This window comes from Pteropus vampyrus, unplaced genomic scaffold, assembly GCF_000151845.1.
Source record: "Pteropus vampyrus isolate Shadow unplaced genomic scaffold, Pvam_2.0 Scaffold147, whole genome shotgun sequence".
Lineage (NCBI taxonomy): Eukaryota > Metazoa > Chordata > Mammalia > Chiroptera > Pteropodidae > Pteropus > Pteropus vampyrus.
The window spans coordinates 1467581-1468706 of NW_011888928.1; positions in this window are offsets into that span (position 1 = coordinate 1467581).

The window sequence follows — 1126 nt, forward strand, 5'->3', positions numbered from 1 at the left end:
ACTAAGTGACTAACGGGCAGGGAGCATCTACAGCGTGGAGACACCGAACAAGGGGATGATTCCCATCCTGAGTGAGACAAGGTGGGGCAAGTCGAGATTTCATCATGCTACTCAGAATGGGGTGCAATTTAAAACTTAGGAATTGTTCACATCTGGAATTTTATATTTAATATTTTCAGACCGCGAGTGACCACAGGTAACTGAAACCGTGGAAAGCGAAACCACGGATAAGGGAGGATGACTGTACAAAAGTGTACCTTCTTATGCATGAGCCCTGCTGGCTGGTCGGGGGAACTTCTCCAAGAAGCACACTCTGTGGCAAGGAAGGAGTGTGCGGAAGCCCCAGTGGGCTGTGGGGAAGTGAGCCGGGGAAGGGAAGGGAGCCAGCGCACAGGGGCAGCTGGAGCTCGATCCCTCTGGGGAACCTAGGAGACAGTATAGACCACGCTTCATATTTGTCCCATCCAAAGGCAAGAAGGCTGAATCATTTACCCCTCAACTTTCATTGCCAGTTGATTGAGAGTACTCCTGAGCATTAACTCTCCAGGTACATCTTACCTGCCCCACGCCTGCACCAAGAATGTTTTCAAGACCAGGGAAAGCCCCTGAGGGAAGTGATCCCAAGTGCTTACAACAGGAAACTGACTGCTTGTCTAGAAATCTGAATGCCAAGAGCGATAGTTCTCAAAATGTGGTCTCTGGACCACCAGCAGCACCTGGAAAACTGGTTAGAAATGCAAATTCTTGAACTCCATCCCAGATCTACTCAATCAGAAACTGCCATGGTTGAGTGTGGAACCCAGCTACCTGTCTTATAACAAGTCCTATAGGTAGTTCTGCTCAAGAAGGAGAACCTCTGACTCAGGAGAAGACCAAGGAGGCATCAATAGCAGCTGTTATGGGTCTTGTCTCCATTCGCCAGATGAGGAAATGGAGATGCTAAGGGATGAAAGTGACCTGCCCAAGGTCACGCAAGGGATAGGTGGCAAAGGTGATGGGTCTTTTGTCTCTTTCTGCCATACTGCCACGCCCAGGAATAAAGCTAGCATTTGGACTCTAGGCAGGAGAGGAGGGTAAAGTCCCAGAGCGCCCTTCCCCCATCCAACCCCACCGTCACTTTGCTCCA